The 22,971-nt window shown below is 39.8% G+C and overlaps 1 protein-coding gene across 11 annotated transcripts in view; it reads right to left on the reverse strand.

Moving 5' to 3' along the window:
• SLC41A2 (solute carrier family 41 member 2) overlaps positions 1–22,971 on the reverse strand; it is a 144,274-nt gene that overhangs the window by 116,098 nt on the left and 5,205 nt on the right. For 4 of the 11 annotated variants that reach the window (XM_060413153.1, XM_042247163.2, XM_060413155.1 and 1 more), the window contains exon 2: positions 10,089–10,158. The exons of 5 other annotated variants lie outside the window; for them this stretch is intronic. The gene's annotated coding sequence lies outside the window, so the exon portion shown is untranslated. Of the gene's footprint in view, positions 1–10,088; positions 10,159–13,758; positions 13,992–22,971 lie in introns of those variants that run through there. 2 more of the 11 variants (XM_060413156.1, XM_060413152.1) reach the window with 1 other exon arrangement.

Here is a 22,971-nt window from a genome sequence, read left to right on the forward strand (position 1 = left end):
CAAAGGTAAAGTATATGACATTATATTTTAAATATATTAAATAATATATGTTACTTTATCTCCAACTTAATACAGTATGCATCTTGCTATTAAAATATGAAGAAACAATGATAATGTTTGCCATGAAATTACTTGATAAATATCCTTAATAATGTACATGGTATTTATTTCACATGTAAAAGTATGTTGATGTTATATTTGTAGTTCTAACAACAAAAAAATATCATTATAGTTGATTTAGGGATATAATAATGTTACCTAAGAAATAACCAAAATGAAAAGGGATTACAAAAAATGACTTAATCCTATTTTGCAACCCAACCAAAAGAAAGCTTTTAATGCCCTTCTCAAAGTTAACTCTGACCTTCAACTTCAGAGTAGGCTCCTGATTGGCTAGTCAGTGATGAGATTCTCTCTCTGAAGATCTTAATCTAGAGACACATAGTGCAAGCTTTCAATCTTAAAGGAAATCAGTCCTGAATATTCATTGGAAGGACTGATGCTGAAGCTGAAACTTCAATACTTTGGCCACCTGATGCAAAGAACTGACTCATTGGAAAATACCCTGATGCTGAGAAAGACTGAAGGTGGGAGGAGAAGGGGATGATAGAGGATGAGTTGGTTGGATAGCATCACTGACTCGATGGACATGAGTTTGAGCACGCTCTGGGAGTTGGTGATGGACAGTGAAGCCTGGTGTGCTGCAGTCTTCATGGGGTCACAAGGAGTCGGATGCTGTTGACCAACTGAACTGAGGTGTAAGCTAGTTTGAGAGTGACAGACACTGAAGTTGTGAGGTCATATATCATCTGTCCAGGCAGAGAGTTTCTCTGGACAACTGCCACCAAGGTACAGAGGTTTTCAAAGTTATTCGAGTGGGCCTAAAGCTGCAGGTCTTTCTCAGGAACACCCAGCCCTATCTTACACTTCCAAGAGCATTCAAGATCTGATTTGATCCCTGATTTGATAGGGGACAGATAGCCCCACTGCCTAACTGGACTGTTCACCAACCAAACTAGACTAAGAACTGTTGCTGCTATACTGCTGCTTTTAATGAAAACCATTCTATTCTTCAATATTTGTTTTCAACTTCTTAGAATGCCAATCTCCTCTCCTTGGATAGGAAGATCAATGGCAAGAAATGGCAAAGGGAAAAAATAGAAGGGGCTATGTCAGGGGAAAGTGGATGCTAGGGCCTGGCTCATCTACTTCATCCTTCACTCACTCGCTTTCTCTTGTGATTACAGATGGGTCTGGGAATTCCTGTGAGGGAAAAGTCTCAACATGTAGATTCTAGGACTCTAGACCTACTGGCTCAGAATGTGTTTGAGGCATAGAAATCTTTTTTTTTTTTTACATTCCCCAAGTGATTACAGTACAGACATTCTGTGGACTTGCAGAGAATCCAATGAGATGAAGTACTAGTTGCCATTTTTGCCACTGGCAGGTGGATCGGGATACAAACTCAGTGTTTAAAGAAAATCAAATGAACAGAAACAGTGTCCAGAATGAAGCAAAGAAGAAACCAAGCAATCCAGAAAGGAGGACAGAATGGCTCCTTGAGGACCTTCCATGTAAGAAGAGGCTCAGCTGTATGACTGAAACTTAGGAGATTGCCAGCAGTCTTACATGAGTCAGACTGAGTGGGTTTCTGTTCCTTAAACCAATTTGCTTCCTTTTAAATAGTGAGCACTTCACTGCCCCAAAGAGATCTTTAATCAAACAAAAAACAGAACAAACTTTTAAGACAGTCTATTCCACTAAAGGGCCAGTGATGGACATAGGCAATTTCTTCTTCCTCTTGAAGCAGAATTATAAAGTAATCAAACTGGAAATGCAGAGAAATGTAGATGACAGTATGTATATTACCATTCAGTCAGCATTCATCTCAAAATGCATGGTCAGGAAACTTGACCAGCTAACCCTAAATAGAAAAATGGAGGGAAGAGAAAAGGGAGAGGGAGGAATTTTCCAGAAAGTTCTCTCTCTTAGAATACCTGCAGGGCATGGCTAAGCATAGAGTCTACACTGAGTAGGCCAGCGGGATCCAGATGCATCCAGCTCACACACTTTTGCCCCTGGTATTCTTTCTCCAGGGAAGCTATGAGGAAAGTGAGATGGAGACACAGATATTCAGCCTGGCCCAGTGGGCACAGACCAGGCAGAACTTAGGGGTAAATTTAAAACAATGCCTCCTGGGAAAAGGAAGCCACAGGTGTGGAGTCTCGTGCTGGATTTCAACCCCTCTCCCTCCCCTCAGCCAAGCACCCTCATGCCCTGCAGAACCTGCACAACTTCACACTACACACTGGGCAGCTAAGTGCAACAGTAAACCAGCTTAAAGGGCATAAAATACACGCCCTTTTGTTGTTTCCTCAGCATCTTTTCCCAATTTTTCAGCTTACAGTAGCTCCATTTCCCATGTGCAATCACACTTGCCTCATCTATGAGGCTCTGCTGTGCCCAGTAATCAAACTTCCCTGACCTCCAGATCACATAATGACAACTGCCTGGGGCAGGCCTGAGTCCTACCCTGGAATTTCACATACTTGTTGCCTTACTATTTCCTGAATGGCTGACGGATGCCAACAAAAGAGGCGCTACTCCTTCTTCAACGATTTTACCTTGTGGTGGAGAGGAAAAACAAGCAGGTGAGCAAATACGTAAAGGAGATAACTTGTAATAAAGGTAATGAAGGAAACAGCTGATAGAGCAAAGAGTGAATGACTTACAGGGCTACTTCAGAGGGGGAGGCCTCTGGAAGAGTGTCTTCTTGGGACCTCCCTGGTGGTCCAGTGGCTAAAACTCTGCACTCTCAATGCAGGGGCCTGGGTTCAATCCCTTGTCAGGGAACTAGATCCCACATGCTGCAACCAAAGATCCTGCATGCCGAAACTAAGACCCAGTGCAGCCAAATGAATTAATTAATTCTTTTTAAAAAGAGTGTTTTATCACTTCCCTTTTGAATGAGAAAATTTTGAGGTTTGTCACTCTATTTTTATCCTCCAAAAACTCCCTCCACCACCACCACCACCATTTACACTTGGAGGAAAGCTCATCCATCCACAGAAACAGAGAATCACAGCTAGGAGATGTTGAGAGGGTTCTGATAACACTACACAATTAGGATTTCTCATTTATTTAAAGCCCATTCCATCCCGGTTCTTCCCAATTTTATGGGCCAATAAATCTCCATTGCTTAAGCTAGGCTAAATGGTGCTTCTGTCCTAACATCTGTTTGTAAAATAATGCAATTTGGAAGTACTAAGAATTATCTTGCTGCAAGTGTATACCATAGACCACATACCACAATCTTGCACTGAGGAAAACGTGCTCATTTTTATTTATCCTTCATTTTGCCCAGCTAATGAGTGATCAGTTAGTCTAATGCTTGCATACTGACAAGGTCTATAAAGATCTATTATCTCCCTTAAAGATTTCTTGAATTTTCTTCCTTTAAAGAAGTCACTTAGAAACTCATTGAATAATGACTATAATTAAATTACTTTGAAGTTGATTTAAAATGGGTAATGTACACATATGGTACTAAATAAAAAATCAGTTGGATTGCTCTATATTGCTCTTCATCCATAAATGAGTAAAAATTACTAAAAAATGTAAAAATAAGTAAATAGAATTGGGCAAAATTTCTCTAGTTTTACATGCTGTAAGTGAAAGAAGATCAGTGGAGATATTTATGGGTCACAGGTTCAACCCCTGGGTTGGAAAGATCCTCTGGAGTAGGAAATGGCAACTCGCTCCAGGATTCTTGCCCACAAAACCCGATGAACAAAGGAGCCTATGGGACTGTAGCCCCCCAGACCCCATCACTCTTTGTGATGGAATCTCAAAGAGCCGGACACGACTGAGCACAGGACACAGCAGCGTCAGCATCACCTGGATGGTTATGAGAAACGTGGGATCTCAGTTCCCAAGCATAACCCAACCTACTGAACCACAACCTGTGCTTATAGCATTAATACCATCTCCATGTGCTTTGTTTCCCTGATAGTTCAGTTGGTAAAGAATCTGACAACAATTTGGAAGGCCTGGGTTCAATTCCTGGGTTGGGAAGATCCCCTGGAGAAGGGCATGGCAAACTACTCACTCCAATATTCTTGCCTGGAGAATTCCATGGACAGAGGAGCCTGGCAGGCTACAGTCCATGGGTTCTCAAAGAGTCGGACACGACTGAACGACTGAAATACATACCATGTGCTGTATGTAAACATGGAAGTTTAAGAAGCATCTCCCTGAGCATCCAAGAGAATTTGATTTATACACATTGGACTAAAAATTAGGTGTTGTCAGACTTTCAGATGTGACCAAAGACCTGAGTACTGGTGACACATACACCACCACTAGTGGGAGGGGAGACTGCACAGCCGCTTTAGAAAACAATGTGGTCTGATCTACTGAAATGGAAGACACACACTTGTCACATACCAACAATTCCGCACCAAAGTCCATACCCTAAAGCAACTCTTGCTTTGTACACAGAAGACACATAAAAAACTATCCTTAGCAACATTTTCACATTAGCAAAAAAAGAAAAGAAAAAAACTAGAATCAACACAATAAAAGATAAATTGTGGGATATTCACACAATGGAATCTATGAAGGAGGGGATTATAAGCAAGCACAAATTTCAAGAGAATGGTTACATTTGTGAAAGTAGTACAAAAACCACACAGGGAGCTCCAAAGGTAGTGGTTATATTTTTTAAGCTGGGTAGTAGATACCTAAATGTTTATTATTGTTCTTTAGTTCAGTTCAGTCACTCAGTTGTATCTGACTCTTTGTGACCCCATGGACTGCAGCACGCCAGGCTTCCCTGTTCATTACCAACTCACAGAGCTTGCTCAAACTCATGTCCATTGAGTCGCTGATGCTATCCAACCATCTCATTCTCTATCGATCCCTTTGCCTGCCTTCAATCTTTCCCAGCATCAGGGTCTTTTCAAATGAGTCAGTTTTTCGCATCAGGTGGCCAAAGTACTGGAGTTTCAGCTTCAGCATCAGTCCTTCCAATGAATATTCAGGACTGATTTCCTTTAGGACTGACTGGTTTGATCTCCCTGCCGTCCAAGGGACTCTCAAGAGTCTTCTCCAACACCACAGTTCAAAAGCATCAATTCTGCAGCGCTCAGCTTTCTTTATAGTCCAACTCTCACATCCATACATGACTACTGGAAAAAACCATAGCTTTGACGAGACAGACCTTTGTTGGCAAGTAATGTCTCTACTTTTTAATATGCTGTCTAGGTTGGTCATAGCTTTTCTTCCAAGGAGCAAACGTCTTTTAATTTCATGGCTACAGTCACCATCTGCACTGATTTCGGAGCCACATAAAATAAAGTATCTCATTGTTTCCACTGTTTCCCCATCTATTTGCCATGAAGTGATGGGACTGGATGCCATGATCTTAGTTTTCTGAATGTTGAGTTTTAAGCCAACTTTTTCCACTCTCCTCTTTCACTTTCATCAAGAGGTTCTTTAGTTCATCTTCGCTTTCGGCCATAAGGGTAGTGTCATCTGCATATCTGAGGTTATTGATATTTCTCCCAGCAATCTTGATTCCAGCTTGTGCTTCACCCAGCCTGGCATTTCTCATGATGTACTCTGCATATAAGTTAAATAAGCAGGGTGAAAATATACAGCCTTGAGTCCTCCTTTCCCCATTTGGAACCAGTCTGTTGTTCCCTGTCCAGTTCTAACTGTTGCTTCTTGACCTGCATACAAATTTCTCATCTCTTTAAGAATTTTCCAACAGTTTGTTGTGATCCACATAGTCAAAGGCTTTGGCGTAGTCAGTAAAGAAGGAGATGTTTTTCTGGAATTCTCTTGCTTTTTCAATGATCCAATAGATGTTGGCAATTTGATCTCTGGTTCCTTTGCCTTTTCTAAAGCCAGCTTGAACATCTAGAAGTTCATGGTTCATGTACTGTTGAAGCCTGGCTTGGAGAATTTTGACGATTACTTTGCTAATGTGTGAGATGGGTGCAATAGTGCAGTACTTTGAGCATTCTTTAGCATTGCCCTTCTTGGGATTGGAAAGAAAACTGATCTTTTCCAGTACTGTGGCCTCTGCTGAGTTTTCCAAATTTGCTGGCATATTGAATACAGCACTTTCACAGCATCATCTTTTAGGATTTGAAATAGCTCAACTGAAACTCCATCATCTCCACCAGCTTTGTTCGTAGTGTTGCTTCCTAAGGCCTACTTGGCTTCGCATTCCAGGATGTCTGGCTCTAGGTGGGTGATCACACCATCATGGTTATCTGGGTCATGAAGATCTTTTTTATATAGCCCTTCTGTGTATTCTTGCCACCTCTTCTTAATATCTTCTGTTTCTATTAGGTCCATACCATTTTTGTCCTTTATTGTGCCCATCTTTGGAAGAAATGTTCCCTTGGTATCTCTAATTTTCTTGAAGAGATCTCTAGTCTTTCCCATTCTATTGTTTTCCTCTATTTCTTTGCACTGATCACTGAGGAAGGCTTTCTTTTCTCTCCTTGCTATTCTTTGGAACTCTGCATTCAAATGGAACATTTTGATTATTTGGCATGTGTGCTTTGGTCTGAATGATTCTGTGACAGATTTTATTACTCCCCATTATTGCTTCCCTCCTGTAAGAGGACTGTCATCTCTGCCTGTTGCCAAATTACCTGCAGGGAGTATGTGAAGATTACACTGCCTCATCTCTACTGACATCAAGTCTGGGCAGACGATTCAGGAAGCAACAACATCTACAAACAAAAGCAGTTCAACTCTGCCTTCTTTTCCCTCCGACATGGGAACAACATGTCCAAGGTTCAGACTGGGTCCTGGGACAAAGATAATACCCAGAGCTGCAGGTACTGAAGCTCATCTGCAGCAACCTACAGGCAACATGTAGGAGGAGAGAAAGAAAGCTTTGCTGCTGAAAGCCACCGAGGGTTCAGGATTGTTTACTACCACAGCAAGATTTAATGAAAACTAAACTCAAAAGCAGGCATCTTAAAAAAGAATCTAACCCAAATATTCCCATCTATTTTAGTTTAATAGAGTCTCTCTGATATACTGAGCATGTAAGGATTCCATCTATGGTTAAAGAGCTTTAAAAGATGTTTTCCAAACATTTAGATCTCGTTAACCACATTTCCCCTCAAATTTTATCAAGTTAACAATGATTTTTCCTTTAAAATATAAGTGTACATTTTAACACCAAACAAGTAGAAAGGACAAACTCTTAGACTAAAAGCCTTTCCATTGAATACACTCAGGTTTATTAAGAACTCACTCCTTGCTTCCTGTGGAAGCTCTGTCATGGGCCAACATTAATCAGAGAGTTGTGTTAGAGAACCACTGACTTAAAGGAAAACAAACTAATATCAGACAGTCCTGACTAATTGCAACTGCAGTTACAATAATAATAATAATAATGTTAAAATTGCTTGTTTTTAAAAGTTAAGAAAAAGAATTGTATGTGTGCTGACTTACTAAATCAGTATCTTGGAGAAAATCTGCCCATTGTGCTGGAGGAGGCAATCTGTACCTTTGCAAAGGTTAAATAATACATTTGAAAAATTCATCAGAGCAGCTGAGTTAGCAGACTTATGTCACGCCTCATTACTAAGAAAGGCAATAAATGGAAGTTTAATACTTTATCTTCCCATTAGAACAAAAAGATGAAAGTATTTAGTCAAAAATCTCAAAACTTGTCACAGCACTGTCACACACGTATATTCACACTAAATGACCAAGAAGTCAAGGCAGACTATGGTTATTATGTATTGTTAGTTTTGCCATTCTCCAAGTGTGCATTCTGCTTTTCACTTCCTCTGAATATATGTATTCTACACCTTTTGTTAGAAGATGTAGATAGTCACCAAACAGGATGTATTATGCGGTCAGTTAAGTCAGATTTCATGCCAGACAAAATGAGACCTTAGCTGATGTTGTACAAATTATTTTCTTTAAAAAAAAAAAAATTTTGGCACATTTTTTTCAACGATACCCAGTAAGTAGTGACTTGTTTCACTGGATAGCAGGTTCACAAAGAAGGATTATATCTATTTATAATAATTTGCCTTTTTGCAGCACCCAAACAGCAGGCTGCCTTCATGGCTGATCCGTTTTCTTTCACTATTTCCATTTAAAGAATAAAACCTATGTAAACATAAATCCTCATTGATTTCAATGATTACGATTTCCATTTAAGCAAAAACTATTTTTAAAAGTCTCAATAGTCTTCTCGATACCCAGTTTGGTCACCTGAATTCCTTAGCTTCTCCATTTCTTATCCCCAAACTCCCATTTTCCTGAAGAATTGACCATCAAATCACTTTTATCAGCACATATCCCAAACAGCTCTTAAACAATCCCCCCTTTGGTTTTCTCTTGTTCACTCTGACGCCAGCTTTCTGCTGTCCTGCCATAAACCCACTGTCAAACCCTTCTTCCTGGAGAACACATCAGAACCCACAAGGTCACCCTAGTCCCAAGCATGGCTATCACAGCCTTGACTACTGAATCATACTGAAGAGCTCTATTCCCCATTTGAGCTAGTCCAACAGCTACTACTAAAATCAAACCTCATTAATAAAAAATTTTTTTTTTTTTGGCAGCACTATCAGCATGCAGGATCTTGTTTCTATACTAGGGATCGAATCCAGGCCCCCTTCATTAGGGGTGTGGAGTCTTAACCACTGGACTGCCAGGAAAGGCCCATCATTTCTCATTTTAAACCCTTTGACTTCACTATTCTCATCCACAGGGCTCCCTACATGCTGATTTTGAGTTCCTAATTGTTTCAAACTAATTGTTTCTACTCAGTTTCCTAAATCAGCTAAATTATTATCTCTTATTCTTCTTTAAGCTTCCTCTATTCAACCAAATTTCTTTTATTCAGTTGTCCCTATACTTTCTACCAACTGTTCCTAATGTTCTGAAACTTTGGCCTCATTTAAAAGGTCACCATAAAAATTGACTACCTCAGAGAAATCTACCTAAATTAATGTAGAGTTCAGGGTACAGAGAGGAAAAAAAGCAGTCAAAATTAAATGTCCAAAACAGTGAGAAATCTTCCTATCATGTAATACAATATTGTAAAGTAAAATAATAATAATAATAAATAATAAAATTTTTTTAAAAAGAAAAGAAAATTTCAGAAATAAAAATAAAAGGTATCCATTTGGTTTCCCATTGCCAATTCCTACAGGGCAAAGAGAACATCTTCTTTTTCTGATGATACTTGCTATATCACTTGACCCTCAAAAGTTAAAAATCAATATGGCAATGAAAAAGAAATCTCCAGAACTCCAAATGTACCAATATTACTGCTGCTTGGCAGAGGTATACATAATTCATAGTATCCAGTTGGTTTTTCCAATAGTCACATATAGTTGTGAGAGTTGGACAATAAAAGAAGGCTGAGCACCAAAGAATCGATGCTTTCAAACTGTGGTGTTGGAGAAAAAGTTTTGAGATTCCCTTAGACAGCAAGGAGATCAAACCAGTCAGTCCTAAAGGAAATCAACCCTGAATATTCACTGGAAGGACTGATGCTGAAGCTGAAGCTTCAATACTTTGTCCACCTGATTCAAAGAACTGACTCACTGGAAAAGACCCTGATGCTGGGAAAGACTGAAGGCAAGAGGAGAAGGGGATGACAGAGGATGAAATGGTTGGATGGCATCACTGACTCAATGGACAGAGTTTGAGCAAACTCTGGGAGACAGTGAAGGACATTGAAGCCTGGTATGCTCCAGTCTATGGGGCTGCAAAAAGTCAGGCACAACCTATGGAGGGAACCACACGACTAGGAAAAAAACAAATGTATGGATCTTTTTTTGCCCATTTCCTGTAGTTAACCAAGGAAAAGGAACAACCCCAAGGCAAGGATTCTAAACAACAAAGGTGCATCCAGTCAGTAACTATCCCACAAACTCCATGTGCCATAAGTCTCAAACTGGTCCAAACAATAGCAATCCACATTATCTTATCTCACAATTCCTATCAATGTTCAGGGCACTTAAAGTACTTGGAAATTGAAATATAAAACATGCTACCTCACAAATACTGTCCTCCCTGATGAAAAGGCTCACCTCTAAAGTAGAATGAAGTATCTCTCCCCAACTCCTTTTCTGTTTTGGCTCAAATGCACAGAGTTAGCTCCTTAAAAAAAAAAAAAAAAAAAGAGGTTTTTTTTTTTTTTAATTTAAACTGGAAACTGTCTACTTAAAGTGAATTCAAGCATTCACACAGGTTTCATTTATGTAATAGGTAGTGATGTCAAACTTTATTGATCTAGCGGTCCTGATAGTCTCTAACAAACACAAAAGCTTGAGAAATCATGGGAATGATTCAGCTCCTGCTATCCAAAAGCTAGCTGATTCCATAAAACAATCAGTCATTCTAAGGCTACCCACAGATAGAAAAAAGTAACAGTCAAAGTTTCTACAGGCCTAAAAGACAGCTAAACATTTGTAAAGAATTTGAGTCCGGAGAAACAATCAGTGGGTATAATAAAGCCTCTGTATAATAAATCCTCAATACACTACAAATAATTTTTCAAAGGAAACCAGACCCAGACAACTGATTTTGTTTTCAGAATCACAACCCTCAATCCCACTTTAAAAAAAGTCACTTTTAAAAGAATGCTTTATTTAGAAGAAGGATACATCAAAGACAAGCCAATGAATCAACTAAAACAAAATCCACAGTTGAACCATTTCTGCTTATTGAGAAAATGTTGACAGAATAAATAGAGTGTGCATCCAAAGAACAAAGTGTATTGCATAAACAAAACAGTCTATTCTACCAAGTGCCAACAGTTAGATTATATTTATCCCCTACCAAACCAACCGAAAAGTGAAAAACAAATCATTTTACTAGATATTTTGGTTAGATTAATAACAATACATAAATATTTTTATAATATGGTAACTGCAGCCATGAAATTAAGACCCTGGCTCCTTGGAAGAAAAGCTATGACAAACCTAGACAGTGTTTTAAAAACCAGAAACATCACTTTGCCAACAAATATCCATATAGTCTAAGCTATGGTTTTTCCATTAGTCATGCATCGACGTGGGAGCTGGACCATAAATAAGGCTGAGCACCAAAAAATTGATGCTTTTGAACTGTGGTGCTGGAAAAGACTCTTGAGAGTGCCTTGGACAGCAAGGAGATCAAACTAGTCAATCCTAAAGGAAATCAACCCTGAATACTCATTGGAAGAACTGATGGTGAAGCTGAAGGTCTAATTTGAAGAGCCAACTCAATGGAAAAGACCCTGATCCTGGAAAAGATTGAGGGGAGAGGATGAGAAGGGGGCAGCAGAGGATGAGATGGTTGGATGGCATCACTGACTCAATGGACAAGAGTTTGAGCAAACTCTGAGAGATAGTGAAGGACAGGGAAGCCTGGCATGCTGTAGTCCAGGGGGGTGGGAGGGGGTTCTCAAAGAGGCAGACTTAACAACAACAATACAGGTAGTAGACAATAATCAGAAATATCAGTACTACTGTTTGAAATAATTCAGTTAATGGTCAAATAACAAAGAAGTTAAAGCACAGAAATCTGCTTTGAAGTAGAGAAACTGCTTTTAAGCAACAAAAAAAGTATATTTCTCCCATTTTAAAACATTTCTTACATGTATCTTATTTTTTAAAAAAATTACCAATTAATGATGCTCTTGCAATTAACTTGCAATTGACATTCATTAATTTCCTGCAAACTATTGCTAAGAACAGGCTTCAAAGGTAGCTCAGTGGTAAAGAATCTGCCAGCCAAAGCAGGCAACGCAGGTTCGGTCCCTGGGTAGGAAGATCAGCTACAGTAGGAAATGGTAACTCGCTTCAGTATTCTTGCTTGGAACATTCTATGGACAGAAGAGCTTGGTAGGCTACAGTTCATGGGGTTGCAAAGAGTCGGACGTGACTGAGTGAGCACACATTGCTAAGAGCATCACCTTATCAATCACCCCTAGAGAAAATCAGATAAAACTTTACTTAAAAAGTATACTAGAGAAAGCCTTGCTACTGAAAACTGGCATCTTTCCTTTTCTTTAATATAGATTGAGCCACCCTTTAGACTTCCCTGGGACTCCCAGCTCCCACTGCAGGGTGCCCAGGTTCAATCCTTGGTCTCCTGGTTGAAGAACTAGGGTCCCACAAGCCACATGGCCAAAAGCAAAACAAAACAAAGCCTGAGCCACTCTTTCACTTTACTTCAGCAACAGGAAACCTACAGCCATACCTGAAACTCAAATTCATGATCAAGTTATTCACCTTAATACTTTGGGCCACCTCATGCGAAGAGTTGACTCACTGAAAAAGACTCTGATGCTGGGAGGGATTGGGGGCAGGAGGAGAAAGGGACGACAGAGGATGAGATGCCTGGATAGCATCACCGACTCGATGGACCTGAGTCTGAGTGAACTCCAGGAGTTGGTGATGGACAGGGAGGCCTGGCATGCTGCGACTCATGGGGTCGCAAAGAGTCGGACACGACTGAGCAACTGAACTGAACTGAAATGAATGTTACATTCTTAGTTTTATTTTCTCTTGTACTGGCTTCATCACTTTTTTTTTAAACCAGTACTTCTTGTAGCTGTTTTTATAAAGTGACTCAACACCTTTGTGTAAAAGGTAGTGTACATGAGAATAAAACATAAATAATACATTTCCTTACTGGTTTTCTCTGGCATTTACAGATCTGAAATACTTAAATATAGATACTAGGTAACATAATAGGATAAGATAAACTCCGGCATTTCAAATGAGGAGAAATTATTATTCAGAACTCTCTAGAGTATACTTCCATATTCTAGCCTTAAGACACTTACTCCTTGGAAGAAAAGTTATGACCAACCTAGATAACATATTCAAAAGCAGAGACATTACTTTGCTGACTAAGGTCCGTCTAGTCAAGGCTATGGTTATTCCTGTGATCATGTGTGGGTGTGAGAGTTGGACTGTGAAGAGAGCTGAGCACCGAAGAATTGATGCTTTTGAACTGTGGTGTTGGAGAAGACTCTTGAGAGTCCCTTGGACTGCAAGGAGATCCAACCAGTCCATTCTGAAGGAGATCAGCCCTGGGATTTCTTTGGAAGGACTGATGCTAAAGCTGAAACTCCAGTACTTCGGTCACCTCATGCGAAGAGTTGACTCATTGGAAAAGACTCTGATGTTGGGAGGGATTGGGGGCAGGAGGAGAAGGGGACGACAGAGGATGAGATGGCTGGATGGCATCACCAACTCGATGGACGTGAGTCCGAGTGAACTCCGGGAGTTGGTGATGGACAGGGAGGCCTGGTGTGCTGCGATTCATGGGGTCGCAGGGAGTCGGACACGACTGAGCGACTGAACTGAACTGAAATGACATCCTTACACTCTTAAAGAGAATTCAGTTTGAAAAATCTGAACACACTTCTGCAGACAACTTAAAAGATATACTTTATTCTTTGCATAATTAAACTGAAAGCTGAATATAAAATCTTCCAGAATTGTGAAGTACAGAAAAGATAATCATGTGTCAAAGCAAAAATCTTCTTTCTAAGAAGAGGCAAAGGGAAACATGATATGCCATGGGTAAGGTTAACATTTTTCTTTCTTTAAAGACCAAGAGTGCCCCATCATTTTCACGGTGATTCCATTCCCAGTATTTACTCAGAGTACTTCTATTCCTCTAGGGACCCTGGTTCCTCCCCTCATCCCGGAGGTGAAGTGGCACACCACATCCAGACGAGCAGGCCACACTAAATTACTCTACCTTCCACTAGGTGATGGAACAGGACAGCCCCCACATGGAGCCAGGTCTTCCTCAGGTGGGGGTCTAGCATCACCTTCCCTCACTGGGACACCTTCACCATGGTATCACCCAGGGAGATGAAGCCGATCTTCCACGTTCCCAGACTGGACTTTCCCTCAATACTGCTCCCTGGTACCCGGTGCTGTGAAGTCCACTCAAGCACACAAACTCACGGCAAGAGACTCTTCGCAGACAAGGTGAACCACAGGTACACGGGGTTACATTAGTCAACTATTTTGGCATCACCCTCAAAGAATGACCTAACTCTTTCAGTATCTTTACTCTCTGAGACCATGTCTCTACCCTTTGGTCAGGGCTGCATACTTTCTTGTTCAAATACGACTTAAAAAAAAAAAAAAAAAAGGAGCCCAAAGGCTTTAAGTCCAACTTGAAGTTCAAACTAAAACTATCCTCAGGTAGTTAAAGTCACTTGACTACCTTTCTTTCTCAGCTCGTTTGAAATGCACGTTTCTGACGTCCACTGGCATGGAGTTCTCTTTTACTATTCTGGTTTTCCCAGAATGCGTGTTAAATTCCAAAAAAAACAGGGGGGGTTGGGGAGAAGCCCAAAGGACAAACAAGAATTGTTTACTTTAGAAACCCACCATCCAGAGATAATCCCTGATGATATAATAGTATATATGATAACTTTGCTATATTTTTTCTATATATACATATATGTTTAAACCAAAAATACACCCATATTATATACACTGTTTGGCATCCTGCTTTTGCATTTTGTAAAATATCAAAAGACTTTCTTATCAGTATTCTACAAAGTTATTTTTAACAGCTACTTATAATTTCCTCTTTCTAAAACTCTCAGGGGCTCTAAAATTTATTTTTCCTACTTTATCCCCCTCCACAGTTTCCCAACAGGAACACGACTAAAGCAATAGTCTTCATTCATTAACACATCCTAAACAGCTTCCAGAAAACTAACATTCTGTTGTATTCATAGAAGTGATTTCATTTATATTTTATATTGTTAGATGATCATGGATACATAACTGCATCTACCTCACCAAGCTCCACGGCAGGGCCAGGGTGCCACCAAGTTCATGGTGTATCTCTCCCATGATCCATCACATATCATTCAAAATGGACTTTCCCTCAATAATTCAAAATGATAATAACTCCAAACAAAGTAAGAGTCATAACAAGCTGTGACTTTTCCTAGAAAGACCATCTCATTTTTTCTTTACAGACTACAAAACATTAACAGATGGCCAACAGGCAACAGCATATTAGAGAGATGCAAATCAAAACCACAATGAAGTATCATTTCACACTGGTCAGAATGGCCACCACCAAAAAGTCTAAAAATAATAAATGTTGAAGAGGGTGTGCAGAAAAACAAACCCTCCTACAGCGTTTTGTTGTGTTTTTTTTTTCTTTGTGGGTATGTAAATTGGTGCAGTCACTATGGAAAATAATATGGACGTTCCTTAAAAAAGAACTAAAAATAGAGTTACCATATGATCTAGCAGTCTCACTCCTGGGCATAATATCCAGAAAATATGAAAATTCTAACTCACCTCAGTGTTCACAGCAGTACTATTTACAATAGCCAAGACATGGAAGCAACCTAAATGTCCACCGACAGATTAATGGATATTATTCAATGATGAATGTACTAAAGAGAAAGAAATAATGCCATTTGCACCAACACGAATGGACCTAGAGATTATACTGAGTGAAGTAAGTCAGAGAAAAACAAACATATGATATCACTATATGTGGAATCTTAAAAAATAATACAAATGAATCTATAAACCAAACAGAAACAGACTCACAATCATAGAAAACAAGCACATTACCAAAGGGAAAGGGAGGGAGGGGAAGTGATAGATTAGAAGTATGAGATTAACAGATACAAACCACCATACCTAAAACAGATAAGCCACAAGGATCTACTAATTAGCACAGGAAACTATATTCAATATCTTGAAATGACCTATAATGGAAAATAATCTGAGCTATATATACACATATAAAAAATTACAGAACATTATTTAAATGTTTTTGTGTCTTTTGCCACCCCCTCACTAATGCTCAAACACATGCCTGTGTTTGTGCTTAGTCGCTCAGTCGTGTCCACCTCTTTGCGACCCCATGTACTGTAGTCTGCCAGGCTCCTCTGTCCATGGGGATTCTCCAGGCAAGAATACCGGAGTGGGTTGCCATGTCCTTCTCCCAGGGATCTTCCAGACCCAGGAATCAAACCCAGGTCACCAGCATTGCAGGCACATTCTTCACCGTCTGAGTCACCAGGGAAGCAAGACTGTCTATTAAGCACTACTCCCAGCGACTGAGGAAAGAATAGGCTTTTTTCCAAGGAACAATATGAGTTTAAACTCAGATGATAAAATCTATGCATAATCAAAATCTCAGACTTGAATACAGAGATTTCAGTCTAACACATTTTGAAAGGGACAATATTAACTGCTCGTTCAAAGTTGTATTATTCACGTGGAATCACTGGCAAATGCTTTATGCCATGTTTGAAACTGTACAAAGCTTCCTGAGATATTTGCCATGCTTTCATTAGATGAATAAACTGATAACATGACTTGCATTGAGTGGTTTTATGGGGATATTTCAAGTGACTTATTCAGCAGATCTTCACACTTCAATTAAGAGAGGTGATTTGCTTGCAAAAAATTAAATGTGAAGAAGTGTCAACACACTAAGGATACTGAGAGCAGTTAAGAGGTTGGCCTCCAAAGTCAAACTTTGTTGTTGTTTAGTTGGTAAGTGCTGCTTCTTTTTTGACCCCCTGGACTATAGCCCACTAGGCTCCTCTGTCCATGGGATTTCCCAGGCAAGAATACTGAAGTGGGTTGCCATTTCTTCCTCCAGGGCATCTTCCCAACGCAGGCCAGCACTGAACCCGCGGGTCCTGCATTGCAGGAGGATTCTTTACCACTGAGCCACCAAGGAAACTCTGGTTTGGCTTAAATTCTGACTTTCACTAGCTATGGGACTTATGCCTCTATTCCTCAGTTTCTTCAAGGGAAAAATATCTCCTCCACATGTTACCGTGAAGATTAAGTACTTTACTACATGTAATATGCTTAGAACAGTGTATTGAGTCTTCAATAAATATTAGCTAGTTATCATCATCATTACTCATCACTATTACTCTACACTTTTTATAAAGGGCTCATAACCTAACTTTCTACCTCTCTTTCCCCATAATTAGGAATATACCAGTTACACATTGCTATATTAAACCCCTGCCTTATAATTTTCAGATCAACTGTTTTGTTTCAACTTTCTCTAAAAAGTCAACTGAAGTTTAATATTTACATTTTGTACACTGTCCTCATCCTACTTTTCATTAAATTAAACTGCCAGCATGCTATAAAATATTATATATCTATAATGACTTCCCTGGTGGCTCAGACAGTAAAGCGTCTGTCTACAATGCGGGAGACCTCGGTTCGATCCCTGGGTTGGGAAGATCCCCTGGAGAAGGAAATGGCAATCCACTCCAATACTGTTGCCTGGAAAATCCCATGGACAGAGGAGCCTGGTAGGCTACAGTCCATGGAGTCGAAAAGAGTCAGACAAAACTAAGCAACTTCACTTTCACTTTCATAATGACTAGTATATACAGAGACCAAATGGTACATATTATAGATACCGAACAACACAGGTCTTTGGGAAACCACAATCTCCTAAAAGAAAAAAAGAAAATGAAACCTGGAATAGGAAGTAGCTCTAATACTGTTGTTAAATTTAAATATCACATCTAATGTACTTTTTTACTTCTAAAAAGATATCTAAGTAACATTTTTATAATTTTACAAATAAACAACCTTAAACCATCACTGTAAGGTTTATTCTAGATTAGAGAACTAAGTCTGCTCAAGCAGAGCAAGAAATATTACAAAGAATCCATCATGAGTTTGCCTGAGGTTATTCTGAAACCCACAATCCAGAAATAACAGACAAGAATTTTCCGACTTTTCTTTTTCCAAAAGTACTAGAATGTTACCGTAAGAATTCTTTGTTTGTTATGCAAAAGACAGAGGAAAGCGGCACGTAAAATGAAGCAAGTAGGCCAGGCTTTGGACTCTGGTACTATCTGTTAATTTTGCTTTCTTGATCATAGATACGACAGTCTGCTTAAAATCCCAGGAGAATACGCTGGCTAATAATGAAAAAGATTTATTTCTCCACTAAATGTTGGCCTTATTACCTTCCTATACTGTTTATTTGTACCTTACCAGGAATATGAATGGCTTATCAAAAAGCCACTCTTGAACTAAAAAACAAACAAACAAAAAAAACACTTCTTCAAAGAACTAGTCAGGGACTTCCCTGGCGGTTCAGTGGTTAGAACTTCATGCTTTCAGTACTAGAGGCGCAGGTTCAAGTCCTGGTCCAGGACCTAAGATCCTGAAAGACTTACGGCATGGCCAGAAAAAAAGAAAAAAGAACTAGAGTCTAATCCATACGTCCTACAAAATATTTAAAAACTTAAACCCAAAAGAAAGGAGAACAATCACTCATTCTTTAGAACAGGGGTCCCCAAACTCTGGGATCTAATACCTGATAATCTGAGTGGAGCTGATATAGTAATAATAGAAATAAAGTGCACAATAAATGTAATGCACTTGAATCATTTCAAAACCACCCCCACCCCTTCCCTGATCCGTGGAAAAACTGTCTTCCACAAAACCGGTTCCCGGATGCCAAAAAGGTTGGGGACCTTCTGCTAAGACAACAAAACCACTGAAAGCAAAAAGAGGCTTCGTTGGTGTGTACTTGGGTCACCTTTTCTGAAAACCTACGAGATAGACATGTTCGTACACTACAGCGCAGGAAAGTGAGTCTCAGAGAGGTTAAGTAATATGCCCAAGTTACAAAGCAAAATAAAGGGCCTGGAAAAATCCCATGGACAGAGGAGCCTGGTGGGCTGCCGTCCATGGGGTCTCGAAGAGTCGGACAAGACTGAGCGACTTCACTTTCACTTTTCACTTTCATGCATTGGAGAAGGAAATGGCAACCACTCCAGTGTTCTTGCCTGGAGAATCCCAGGGACAGGAGGAGCCCGGTGGGCTGCCGTCTATGGGGTCACACAGAGTCGGACACAACTGAAGCGACTTAGCAGCAGCAGCGGGCTTCCCTGCTGGCTCAGTGCTAAAGACTCTACCTGCCAATGCAGGAGACATGGGTTCAACCCCTGACCCCGGAAGATTCCACACTGAGAAGCAACTCAGCCCATGGGCGGCAACTTCCGAGCCTGTGCTCCGGAGCCCGCATGACGCAACCACTGAACCCTGCGCACCAAGAGCCTATGCTCCGCAACAAGAGTATCCTCCGCTCCCTGCAACTAGAGAAAGCCTGCACAGCAACGAAGCCCCAGCATAGCCAAAAACACAAAAATATTTTCAGAATAAATAAAGACACAGGACTCAAATTCACAACTTTCAAACCAGCTACCGATAAAGAAGAAATGCCAGGCATCCCCGTACACCAGTGGGAGTGGTCGGAGATGAGGAGTACAGAGCCAAGGCCTGCTGGTGCTCCCTCCCAGGTCCACTCATGCCCAGTGCTGGATGGATTAAACTGGATTCAAGCTCTCTTTGATGGCTCAGGAATGGAAACAGCTTCTTCCCATGTCTCACTCCCTAATTCACAAGTACATTATCTCGTCTTACTCAATAAATGAACGGTTACTGAAGACCCAGAAATGTAATCATACCATAAATCGACCATTTTATAAGTGCCACACTCCAGTATTCTTGCCTGGAGAAATCCATGGACAGAGGAACCTGGTTAGCTACAGTCCACAGGGTCGCAAAGAGTCAGACACTTAAAAGTGCTATATAAGATAGTGTAAAAAAGACTATTTATATCTTTAATATCTGCCCCTCAAATGCTCTTGCTTTACAGTAATTGCACTTACTTATATGAAGTTCAGTTGCCTTTTACTAGTCTGTGAGCTCTTGATACAAAATTCTGTATATTCCCCACTCGTTGTTGTTTAGTCACTAAGTCGCGTCTGGCTCTTCTGCAACACCATGGACTGCAGCCCGCCAGGCTCTCCTGTCCATGGGATTTCTCAGGCAAGAATACTGGAGTGGGTGGCCATTTCCTCCTCCAGGGGATCTTCCCCAATCAACCTGTGTTGCCTGCATCGGCAGGCAGATTCTTTACCACTGAGCCACCAGGGAAGCTCTATTCAGTATTACGCAGGTGGCGTCCACTAAAAATGTTAAAAGGAGCAAAAGAAACGATGATGAGTTGAACCTTAAATAACAAGTAAGAGTTAGAGAGATGGGAAAAAAGAGGGGAAAATGCATTCTAACAAGGTGGCTGGTAACCAGGCAGACAACTCCTGGGGAAATAAATGAACAGGCAGGTCAGAGCAGAAGATCCACATCACCAAGCAGCAAAAACGGTAAACCGAAGACATGGAATTCTTTCCCAGGGGGTTAGGATTTCCTTTTCTGAATTAGGCTGATTTGTTTTTAAACATTTATTTTAATGCAGGAGAATTCTGTGTTTTAATTAAACCCGACGTGAAACCCCACTATATTGATAGAAAACAGGTACTCTGAAGCCCCACTCAGTCCCCACCTTATCTGACTTGAGAAGATTCCAAAGGCCCTCCTTGGACCACAATCTGAAAAAAACCTGGGTTAGAAAAATGTCTGGAAGCACAGATGCCAAAGGGCTCAGAGCACTGACCTTTGGCTTGGCCTAGGTTGGGGAACATAGTAAGGAGGGACTTGAAGTAATATTTTCACTTTTTAAATCTCACATATTTTTATATTATTTGAACTGTTGTTTATATTGAGCACTTTTTACTTTCTAGACTTTAAAAATAAATACGACACCATTGCTCTAAAAAAAGCATTTTTTAATGGTTCAATTTCTTCAAGTGGATTGCTATATTTTAATGAATCACTTACTTATAATTGCAGGATACTTTTTAAACTAAATTACATCGCAATGAAAATGAACATCTCTGTGCATAAGACTTTCCCATATTTAGAATGATTTGCTTAGGATAAACTTATACAAGTTAGTTAATGGTTTCCATCTAAGTTCTATAATACATGGCTTAAAATAAGACTCTCTAGAACAAAAAATATATATAAAACTCAATGAGTATTTTTTAAATGCCATTCTACAGTAGCAAGATTTTGATTCCAGCATTCATGATTAAGATACATAAAATCTAATTTATCAAACTCATCAGCAAAGTTTCCACATCTCAAAAAATGTATTAAAGAGAAATCTGAAACAGAACTTGAAAGCGCTCTACCTTTCATGAATTTTTCATAACTTCTCTTGCCACTTATCAAAACCATACACTGAAAGAATCTTTCTTCACAGTTGGGTTTCACAATCTAATTCTGTGAAGTCACAGTACTGTGACAGTACAATCATTCTCTGGCAACAAACTAACATCATTAAATTCTTATTTGGAAGTTCTATGGGGTATAAGGATGTTCTATTTTTACTTCTAAGATCAAAATCTATTTTGTGTTGCCTCTCCATTAAGCTCCTATGATTGATACATCTTGACCTAATTTATTCTCTTGTTCTCAGCCATCTTTATAAAACTACCTTTTGGTGAGGGCTCAGAGAATGCCTGTCTGTTCAAACAAAATATAAATGTTTGCTGGATTGCCTCTGCCTGTGAACAATTGGTTAATGCTCTGTACTCCTTGGAAGGTGAAACCCCAAAGTCAGGAAGTGTGTTCTTTTTCTTATCTCTATTACTGTTTTAATATAGTATAAGAGTACTTTTTACTAAATTATCTTTTAAATAAGTGAATGGGGTTGCATCGCTAAGGTTTCCAACTGGGCAAAAAGAATTTCTAATAAACCCTTTTTCTTTTTTCCAAAAGCAAGGATTGCTAGACATCAAGGTCATTCATACCAATATGTAAAAGTTCTAAAAGCAAGGATAGCTAGAAATATCAAGGTCATTTCTACTACTATGTGACAGTTCTAAAATTAAGAGTCTATCAGCAAAGATTTGCTTAGTCCCTGCCGGGCACAGAGCACTATGCTTCTGTGTGAACAAGACAGAAGAAAGATCTGCTCTCATGGGCCCCTCTCTCTTGGTGCAAAGGCATGTTTATAAACCACAAATCTTTATGAAATGAGAAGTTCCAATATCAAAAGCAGAAATATGCTTTAGAAGAGACTGGAACCAGATTTTGGAATACCTGTCAAGGCCAAGGAAGGTGTGTATGTTTGAATAAAGGAAACCTAGGTATTCAAAGGGATCCTTAGAAAATATTAATCTATGCAGGTGCTGGCTAAAACTTTTGGATGGCTTCTCATTTCCTGTAAGAGAAATCCAAAATCTTTAAAAGAAAATCTTGAAAAGGGTAACTAAATCTTGCGTCATCATCCCCACCTACCCAAGATCTTGGGTTGTGGTCACACTGCACTTCTGTTTCCTCTATTGTAGGGATTTTCAAACTTTTATACACTGTCATTTACTAAAGTATCAGTATATGACACATTTATTTTTTATTTTATTTCTTTTTAAAAACATACAGGTTACAACCACTAAACTAGTTTTATAAGTTCCTGGTCAGTGCTTAGGTACTGCAGTTTGAAAAACAGTACTTTAGCATATACCACACTCTCTCTTGAGTTTCCCAGGTAGCACTAGTGGTAAAGAACCCACCTGCCAATGCAGGACATGCAGGAGACACGGGTTCGATCCCTGGGCCCCGAAGATCCCCTGGAGGAGGGCATGGCAACCCACTCCAGTATCCTTGCCTGGAGAATCCCATGGACAAAATAGCCTGCTGGGGTTTTATAGTCCATGGGGTCACAAAGAGTCAGACACAACTGAAGCAACTTAGCACATATGCACACTCTCTCTCTCACTTCTAGGCCTTTCCATGCATTCTTTCTGTCTGAAACATTCTTGCTTATCCTCATTCTTTCCTTTTTTCTGGCTACTTCCTATTTTACTTTGTGACCTGAGCTCATAAACATCACTTCCCTGACCCTCTTAGATTAGTTCTCTGTCTTCTGTGTTCCTAATACTCTATGCTTTCTAATGTTCATTAAGCTTTACTGTAATTGTACATGGCCTGTCTTTCTAAGATGTAAATCCCATGAGCATCAGGACCCCTTCTTGTTCATTGCTGAATCCTGAGAGCCACACCCAGTGCCTGCTACAGA

This window comes from Ovis aries, chromosome 3 (assembly GCF_016772045.2).
Source record: "Ovis aries strain OAR_USU_Benz2616 breed Rambouillet chromosome 3, ARS-UI_Ramb_v3.0, whole genome shotgun sequence".
NCBI classification, from domain to species: Eukaryota; Metazoa; Chordata; class Mammalia; order Artiodactyla; family Bovidae; genus Ovis; species Ovis aries.